Consider the following 9,750-nt stretch of genomic DNA (forward strand, 5'->3'; position numbering starts at 1 on the left):
CATCTCTATTTTGAGGGATACAGGAGCGGATCAGTCGTTCATCCTTGGAGGTGTGTTACCTTTTTCAAATGAAACTTATACAGGAATGGATGTTTTGGTCCGTGGAATTGAGTTGAGCTGTATAAAAGTTCCCCTTCATACTGTATTCCTGATGTCTGATCTAGTTTCAGGTCCTGTAAAAGTGGGAGTACGTCCAAGACTGCCTGTAGAAGGTGTGAGTTTAATTTTAGGAAACGACCTGGCTGGTGGTAAGGTGTTTCCTTACCCGATTGTGACAAACACTCCTATTTGTGATGTGGAGCTCGTCAGTCAATTCCCGTCAACGTTCTCAGCGTGCGCAGTTACTCGTGCACAAGCGCGTAAAAATGAGGATGTAATTGACTTGTCTGATACTTTCCTTGCTTCTGTAGATTCCCCTATTGAACTGTCCCTATCTGTGCATCCCAGTGTGGTTAAAATTGATATGGAGAGTACGTGTACTGGTCAAGAATCTGCTTTGACAATGGGGAGAAAAACGTAGTTTGTGTCTCATCTGGCCATACAGCGGTGGGATGTTGACAATCTGGCTCGCGCTCTTCAGAGACAATCACAGAATATGACAGAACACGTGTTTAAAAACCAAACACACTGGAATTAATAATTCACTTAAAACGCAACGCGAGTCTCTGTTCTCTCTGCGATCTCTGATGTAATCAGCCTGGTTTCCTTTTATATTAGGGCTGTTTTGGACGTATTGTTTGAATGCATTCGCTTACTGGATCATTGGACTGAAAACTTCCCCGGAGTTTAGCAGCTTAAAATGATCTAATCGCAAGCAGAGAAGCAAAATTGGGTTAAAGAGTTAGATAAGGATTGTAAAATTAATTGCATGCGTTAATGCGTTAACGATGACAGCCCTAATATATATACACCCCACCAAACCCACAGCACGCTTTAGGGGGTCTGTTAAAACTCAATGGGCTCAGGGGAGGCGAGAGAGAAGCGGACTCCTGCTGTAACTTTACCTGCTGGTGCCGCTGTTGGACAATGTTTCTTCAGATAAACGAGTGATTTATACACTTTTTAATGAGATATTTTGTAATATTGGTGTTGATTTATTTTTGTACTTTTGTATTTTGTATATGTGTGTGTGTTTTCAAGCTACATCAACAAAACTCGGGCTATGACTCGGTATGCTTTATCTTTTCTAACTGATCTGACTTTTCGATAAATAAACAATCAAATCTACAAAAAGTCCCAAAGACAAAGGCGGTCAAAACAGAGTATTTAAGCTGTTTATCACTAGCAAACGTTGACAACTATCTTAGGGCAACATGCTAATTTATGATAGCAATGTGCTAATCATGCTAACAACATATTATCAATATGCTAAATCATGCTAGCAACTTGCTTATCATTTAGCAACATGTAAAATCGTGCTAGCAACGTGAATTCATGCTAGCAATGTTTTTAATCATGCTAGTAGCATGTTAAACCATGTTGTGCTAAATCATGCTGGTGGCATGCTAAAACAGTAGAAATGTGCTAAACCGTGTTAACAACATATGCTATCAACATGTTAGAACATGGTAAACATGCTGTCAATGTGCTAAACCATACTAGCAACATGCTAAAACAGGTTAGCAACATATTAAAACATGCTAGCAAAGTGTTAAATCGTGTTAGAAACACATTAGTAACATACTAAATAATGATAGTAATGTGTTAAATCATGCCAGCAACATTTTATTGACTTCCAGTAAAAAAACTTCCATGCAAGGCTTTGCCAAACCAACATTAAGGTTTGTCATCAAACTTTACTCATCTGTTTATAGCTACAACTCTAAATACAACGGCTCGTGCGCAGCTCGTGCTTGAATCTCTGTGAAGTGCGAAGCGTTTCCTGCAGAACCCAAAATAAATACAAACACTGTAGATCAGACTGTGAATAAGCAAAAGCCTGTTGAGAAGAAACTTGTCGAAGAGGTCAAATAAATCAACGATCATCTGCTGCTGAGTGTCAGAACCTCTTGAGATCCCTTCAGTTCAGTTTCACAAATAAACGCCTGCATCACCCCAAGATCTGATATTATTGCAAATCAAATTAATCTTTGCATAACACGTGCAAATGTGAAACAATCCATGTTTTTATAATCTGGACAATTATGTTGTTGACTGAGACCCAAAACAGGAATGTACAAACAAATGCTTGAAATGGCGTAAACATTTTTACTGTCGTAATGTGGCGTACTTCTGTGTGAAACAGGATGATAAATGAGGACAAATGTGGGCGGGGCTTGATTTTATCAACGTGGAATTGATTGGATGGTGAAAAGTAAAAACACGGTGTTTGACATCAGCTGAAAAATGTTTCAGAGGTGAGCGAGTTTTGATGAAAAATTATGAAGGCAAACTTTTCTTTGGAATCGTTCACAATGAGACCTGGAACAGACAGTAGAAATTTAAGAAAGTAAATATTTATTTTATTCAGTAATTATTCAATAAAGGGTTCACCCTCTGTGATCTAGTCTGTAGATATTGTTCAGTCCCTCCTTCATTGTACTTTAGCCAACATCTGTGGGAATCTTTAAGAAACAGAACAACTCATTAGCATTTACAGTACATCACATCTCTTAAACCCCTTAACTGTCACCGTCCCACCTGTGGGACGCTTGGCGCTCTTTTTTTGTTGTTGTCCTTTTTCTCTATCAAATCTTTTAGTAATCATCATTTTGAAATCGGACATTGCGTTACCATGGAAATGGTACTTTAAAATCTTTTGGCGGTCTCCTCTCCCTTAGTGGGCGGTGTCAATTGTCATATTACAAAATGCATTACGGTCTTTTAGAATCAAACCTTTTTATAATCTTGACTAAAAACATATCATTGGATATAGTCTGAGTCTCAGGATTCCACATTTGATGGTTATTTTGAGATAGAAGTAATATTGAGAGAAATCTAGACATTTGTGATTTTAAAAAAATTCAATGGAGTTTGGATGGCACCCGGTGGCTGTTTGTGGTATAATTTTTGAAAACATTATCCACTTTTGCAACAATCTGCTGATTTTCTTCTTTAAAAAGAGACCAACCTTAGGTCTGTATTCCAAAGTGTTCATAAATTACAATACTTTAAGTTTGGATAGTGCACTTTCATGCCTATTTAAAAAAATGTGGGGGGTGACAGTTAAGGGGTTAAATAATAATCCATCCTCTGGGAAAGATGCTGTGAAACCTAAAGTAAACATGCAGGAGCTGCTTGGGGACGTCAATAAAATCTTATATCAACAATTAGCTTAATTTGAATATGAAGCTCAGTGCTGCAGAGAAAGATGGATTCCAGACGGAGACTAATGTTGAGAGTAAGCTCTTGGAATATTATTCCCGGGAAGAAGGGCAGATATGTAAACATGCTTTGGTGCTTATAACACATTTCCAGCTGTGGCTGTGTGGCCTTATTCACACCGCTGCATTGTTTAGATGAATTCCACACAGATGTAATTCTGAACCCCCTCCCATCCGCAAATGTCTGAGATGTTATGTAATTCCCTCTTAGCCTCACTTCAAAGAAAGGCAGAAATACATTCTGAAATACATATTGCGTAGAATTCAAATCCAAACTTTTTTTTTTTTTTAAAGAGTCAAGTTTTGAGGAATTTGACGCAAGTCTTACAAATACACACACATCACATCTCAAACTTAACAAGGCATTCAGATGTATGTGTGCTTTAAAATCAAACATTTAAAATGTTTTAAAAAGCACAAATGGAATTGTTTATTCTAAATGTTGGTTCAAAGGAGCAATGTGCATTATTTAAGCTAAGACCGACAAAAACTAAAAAAAGTTTATTTTCATGCATTGGTCAATCTTGAAAATTTTGTCTTTTTTCAGACTAGTGGAAAGAAAACATGCAAAATACACATTTAAGTGTTCATTTTATTGTGCTTTATCTATTTGCATCTATATATTTAACTTACAGTACATATCTTTAAAGGCTGTTTTCTCAAAATGAGTTTGTTTCTCCTCTTCAGCGGCACTTACATACACCAACATTTAGAGTTTTATTCCTGTCTATATTCTGAAGGTTTTTATAGAGGGGTTTGTTCATATATCATTCGCCTGGTTTTATACATGTATTTTTCTCTGGCTGTTGTCAATATTTTCTGATTTTGTGGAGTGATAAAAAGAGATATTCAAGACCCCCCCCCAGTAAAAACCTTTAACTTTAATATGTCAACAAAATGAGACCAGAATTTTGAAACTGGCTTGATCCAATGTTCAGTTTTTCAAAACAAATGTTTGCATTTTTCGCTTTTTTTTTTTAACCAATGGCTTGGGTGTCTTGCCTTAAAAGGTACACAAACTTCAGAAAGCTTTTGATCTCCATTGAAACCCACTAAATGTCTCACGGCACTTCTAGACGCATTGGTCTTTATGGAATTAAGCTAATCTTGATGTTTATTTGAATAATTCGTAATGTTGGAATCTGTCAGTGAGAGGCTTCTAGCTGCGATCATCCCCTGTTTCTGTTTTGATAATCAGAAGCTTCTGGCTCTGGAAGTGGAATAATTTCTTCGCCAAAAGGAACACGGCTCATTTTAACAAAACCCAGATAGGCTACTTAAGCAAAGTTACACATCTGCTGTTCAAGGACCTTGTCAAAGATGATCATTTGTTTCATTTCTCTCCATAAGCACATTTTTGCACAAATAGTTTGCTCAGCAAAGAAAATGTTTTAGTTGACAGGAGTTCAGCATAATTTTTCCTTTAAGAACATTCAACTTCGTTTATTAGATGTTAGCGGGATAAAAACATTGCATGACTGACTGTCGATAATAACTGTCGCATGATGGTGTAGTTATGACATCGACCAGCAGGGGCTAAGAAAACACGAGCAGACCTTCACACCTTAAGCTCCAATCTGCTTTGAGATGAGTTGAAAATGAACACCCATAGATTCTAGCGAATAGTCATTTCTGTCAGCATGAATCAAATGAGATGAAATGATGGAGAAAGATGATCTCGAGACTTTGCAGAGCCTGAAAAAACATGGCAGAAGCTGCTCTAAAGTTTCCACAGAAACCGCAGCCGCAGAAATGTTAAACGGTTGAAAATGGAAGAGTCATATAAGGACACAGGGTACGTTCTCAGAACGTTCTGGAAAGGTTCTCTCAAAGTTCTAAACAAAAAAATTCTTCCAGTAATATTAACAGAATGTTCGTTCAAATGTATCTGCTCTTTACTAATGTTCTCAAAATGTTCGCGCAAAATGTTATTCATACATCATTATTGGAACATTTCTTTCGAAACTTTTTAGTTGATGCGCATCTAATATTGTTACTACTTGTTTGAGAATTTTCAAAGAACATTCAAAAGTAACATTCACATAATGTTGGATAAAATGGAATGTTCCCTTAACGTTCAAATAATCAAGAAAAAAAAAACGTTTTACATTAAGACAACATTCCGAAATAACTTAATGGGAACATTAGCAAAATGTTCTGGCAAGGTTCTCTCAAAGATATAAACAAAAATGTTCTTCCGGTCATGTTACTAGAAAGCTTTTAACATTTTAAATTATGTTCTCAAAACGTTATTTATACATCGTTTATGGAACATTTGTTTATTAAATGTTTACAAAAAGATGGACATTTGTGTACTTTTTTTTGTTAATGTTACAGTGATTCAGAATGTTCAGAGAACATTCCAAAATAACATTCTCATAATGTTTGCAAAATGCAAAAAAAAAATGGAAATTTGCCTAATGTTTGCATAACCAAGAAAAAAGCATTTTTAAAGCATTTTAAAAAGTGGACATTTTGGACATTCAGAGAACACTCAAAAATAATGTTTTCATAACCTAATGGGAACATTAGCAAAATGTTATTATAACATATTTTTGTTAGCTGGGATGGTACAGTAATGGTGTCAGATGGTAATACTATGGTACTTTAATATAAGTATTGTCACTGAATGATTATCACATTTATATGGGATTTATATTCAAAGGATCAAATAATACCATAGTATTACCATACATATCCAAACAATAATAATAAACAATTATAACAAAATTAAACTTTTACATTTTGCTGCACTGTGGCTCTGGGCCCTGAATGTTGCTTTAATATCTAAACGAGTCATTATAAATGTTTCTAATATCTTAAATCTCCAATATTAAAAACGCCTAAAGCACCGGAGACAACGGAAGGAATAATCTCATTGTTCACAGGTGAAAATACTTTGTAGTTCACCTCTGAACGTCTGTTTTTCCACCGTATCTGCTTCCTCGATATATCCATTTCACAGATTTGCTTTCTTTCAAAGCGACCTCTCGACCTCAGTGTGGCTTCAGTAAGTGACCCCTGAGTGTGAGATGAAGTGGGGAGGCCTTGAAAACACCAATAGTCTGTTTTACGTGGCTCTCGGGAGCTGCTGCGTAAGAGTGTTTTATACAAGCCATGAATCTTCAGGGATTAGATCTGGGTGTTTAGGTGTGGGTGTCATGTGTACAGAGCTAAAAGTTTGTAAAAGATGATTGTGCAACATTTTCCAACTTCCTATACTTGGACAAGCTTCATTGAACTCTAGAGAAAAACTGATTTAACAAGCCTAAAGTGGCTTAGTTTGGTCTAACTTAGTTTAACCGGCCAACTGAAGTGCCCCAAACCTCTCTAAAACATCCAAACCGACTGGCTTAATCAGATCAACCAGACTGGGAGACCAGCTAAACACTTTAGGCTGCTTTAAGAGGGTTTCTTTTTTACCACAAAAGATCAACATCAACACAACACCACAAGACTTTCTTCTACTTCAGAAAAAGTTGCCATTGTCTAAGAAGATGATAAACTAGAAATGTCCCCTTTGAAAAGACTATAGTTGAAACTTTTACATTGCCATTTAAAAGTTTGATTTTGGTAAGATTGTTTTAATGTTTTTGAAAGAAGTCTCTTCTGCTTATCAAGGCTACATTTAATCATCAAAAATACAGTAAAACCAGTCAAATTGTGAAATATTATTACAGCGTTTTCTATTGTAATATATTTTAAGATGTAATTTATTCCTTTGCTGGCAAAGTTTAATTTTCTCCAGCATTCAGTGTCTGGAGTATATGGAAAATTGCTAAATATAATGTATATTCATTAAATATATAATTTATAAAATAAAATTTTTTTTGTTTTGTTTTAAGCATAACTCTAACACAATATAATGGAAAGAAAGAATAAGAAAAATATGCTTAAAGGGATAGTTCACCCAAAAAATGAAAATTCTGTCATTAATCACTCTCTCGTGAACACACGTCGAAGACTGACACGGAAGACAAGAAATTGTTGCATAAAGTCGTTATTTTTGTTTTCTTTGCGCACAAAAATATTGCCGTAGCTTCATAAAATTACAGTTGAACCACACCAGTGAGTAGGCCTAATCAGTGACAGAATTTTCATTTTTGGGTGAACTATCTCTTTAAATCAATGTTAAAAACTTATAGAAAAGTTCCAGGTTCAATACAAGATAAGATGAATCTTAAATGAATCAAAGACTTTAAAATGACACTTCATCTCAATGTTTTTATTTGTTGTCATTATTTTTTGGCACTTCATGGACGGAAACCAAAAGATTGCACATAACAATTAAATAATATGTCTGGCAACAGTGCAAAAACATGTTCACATTACGAAAATACTTCAAAAGACTGAAAACAGCCAATCCAAGGTCTCTATAACGTCTATAATATTTAATACTCGTCCACTTGGACGAACACAGTTTGAAATCTTTGCTCATGGGCGCAAAGTTTTGTAGTCAGATTGTTTGAGCCAATCAGCTGAGCTGTAAACACCATGTGACTAACGACTCTGTAGTAACAAAGACTATAGAATAGTGCTGGGCGGTATACCGGTTCATACCGAATACCGGTGTTTATTTTTGTTATGATATGAATTTTTAATGCAAGCTACGTTATCTATGGTTAAAAGTTCCGGTTGCTATTGAAACAGTCAGCGCTCTGAGACGTGAGGTTAGGACTGCGCATGCGCACTGGCTGATCTAGCCTGAAAAATAAGCTTTATTTAACACTATTTGAGCAAAATAAACAACATTTATGATACAGTTGTTGTCAGATTTCATTGGTGATTTCAAATATGAAATTTAATCGTAAGCTTAGTGAACAGTTTTGGAGAATTTGATGTTTCCCCATTCAAACAGATAGGAGTTGCACTTGCATGCCCGAGAGGAGTTTCAAAGATGGCCGCCGAGTGATATGACTTGCCTTAAAGGGACTTTGGTAGTAAATAAATGACGTCATGACAACATTGATTGGCTGATGATATCAGAACGGCATCAGTCCATTTCACAAACTTTCACAAGAGCTTTCAAAAGCAAAGCAAGCTATTTAAATATTGCTTTCAGGAAACTGTAGTTCATCAGAATCCACAGCTCGTTTTGAAAAGTCATCCATGAAGAAAGATGCTTTTTACAGCCATGACACAGAATGTCCGATCAGCATTAAACAACCAAACAGTAACGCTGGATAAAACAAGTACGAACCGACCAGGTATTCAATATGTACCTTAAGCAAACTCAACAACATCTCTAAAGTCAGAACAACTGAACCAATAAACACACAAACACATGCAAAAATTACTGAAGGAAGAAGTAACTTAATGGCAGTGTTGGGATCTAAATTGCTAGATTCAATTACAATCATGATTATTATTATTAAAATGATTGTGAGCTTCACTCCAAACAGAGCAGTGAACACAATGCACACAACACTGAGTTCAGCACCCACTGCACAAAACAGAAATAACAGGAGTAATTCTCACACATTCAGTTTTTTTAACTCAAACGACAAACTTAAAAATGCAAAAGCACCGTTTGTGACTCCAAAAGCAGCACAGCATGCTACGAAAACATCAGACAAAGTCCTTATGCTAGCAATTGATCCAAGAGTCACTCCTAAACCTACTGTAAATAAAAACTCTGTTGTGATTTTTCTGTTATTTCTTGACCTGTGCACTGGGAAATACTTTATGAAGACAGCTGCAACTGTGGAGCACAGAGCCAAATTTAGTGCAAAAGCAACATGTGGACTCAAAGCTTTTCTTAAAGATGCCATAAAAGCCACAAGGCCAGCTAAAGTTGCCTCAAAAATTAACATTTTGTGTTTCCGTTCAGTAGCCAGATCAGCTACTATCAGTGAAATGATCAAACTCCATCCGACCACTCCTAAAGTGCCACTCATTGCAAATGAGACCTGATTTTCTCCAAGTTTGGCATCTATTTCACTTAGTCTTTTCAAAAGCTCCAGCCTTTCTAACTGTAACTGTTGTGTCTCATTCAATGCTGAATAATATTTTGCTTCATTAAGCCAAACTAACTTGTCTATTTGTGCTACGAGAGCTGCTCTTCGAGCAGGTTTTGGTTCAGAGTCTCTTATGATGTGAAATCTTCCTCCACATGCTCACGCATTAAAAGTGTTAAAAAACTAAAAACATGGCAGATATACGCGACCAAAGGACAAGTAGATAAATGGATTTGAGTGATAAATAATCAATGTCTAACCTGATTAAAAAATATAAATTTAATGTTATCCACGTTATATTTAATCTGCGGCAACACTGTGAACTTTTATAATGATACTTTTGGTCATTAACTTTTAAATGCATCATTATGCAAACACGTGAGCAGAGTTCTCGGGCATTATAGTCCCACGACTGGCAGATCAACGTACCTCTTAATTTCTCTCCAATACGGTAGGAAATCAAATTAAAC

This window comes from Sinocyclocheilus rhinocerous, unplaced genomic scaffold (genome assembly GCF_001515625.1).
Source record: "Sinocyclocheilus rhinocerous isolate Xijiao unplaced genomic scaffold, SAMN03320098_v1.1 scaffold2966, whole genome shotgun sequence".
Taxonomy (NCBI): domain Eukaryota; kingdom Metazoa; phylum Chordata; class Actinopteri; order Cypriniformes; family Cyprinidae; genus Sinocyclocheilus; species Sinocyclocheilus rhinocerous.